This window comes from Arachis ipaensis, chromosome B04 (assembly GCF_000816755.2).
Source record: "Arachis ipaensis cultivar K30076 chromosome B04, Araip1.1, whole genome shotgun sequence".
Classification (NCBI taxonomy): Eukaryota; Viridiplantae; Streptophyta; class Magnoliopsida; order Fabales; family Fabaceae; genus Arachis; species Arachis ipaensis.
The window spans coordinates 36,636,240-36,637,036 of NC_029788.2; positions in this window are offsets into that span (position 1 = coordinate 36,636,240).

Here is a 797-nt window from a genome sequence, read left to right on the forward strand (position 1 = left end):
ATGTCCCTAGATCACTCAGCTGGTGGATCTATACACATGAGGAAAACTATTGAAGAGGCTCAAGAGCTTATTGATATAGTTTCCAGAAATCAGCATCTGTACATAAGCAGTGAGTCCTCCATAAAAGAAGAAGCCAAAGCAGTGTCTACTGAACTTGGTCCTCCAGAACAAGTTGCTGAACTCAATCAACAATTGTGCTTTCTAATAAAACAGCTAGAAGAATTCAAGGAGATGCTACAAGACACTAAAAATGCTAATAAAAATATGGAGGTACAATTGAATCAGACAAAACAGCAGTTATCAAGGCAAATAATAGAAGAGTGCCAGGCAGTTCAATTAAGAAGTGGGAAAATATTAAATACCTCGCTTCAGAACAGCAAAAAGCCAAGGAAAGAACAACTGACAGAGGATGAGCAGAATATCATCCAAAATCCCTCTGAGGACAGTAAAAGCCCAGAGAGGAATGATTCTGGCGCTCAAACGCCAGAAAAAGATGGAGAGCTGGCATTAAACGCCCAATCCATGCTCAGTTCTGGCGTTCAAACGCCACAAACAAGCAAGGAGTTGGCGTTAAACACCCAAAGGAAGCTCAGTTCTGGCATTCAAACGCCAGGAACAGGTAAGGAGTTGGTGTCCAACGCCAATCTAGCTTCCACCCCTGGCATTCAAACGCCAGTGAGGGATCAGACACACACAAGTGCTAATAACAACCCCTCTAAAAAGGCTTTCCCAACCACCTCTGTAGGAAATAAACCTGCAGCAACCAAGGTTGAGGACTACAAAGTCAAGATGCCTTA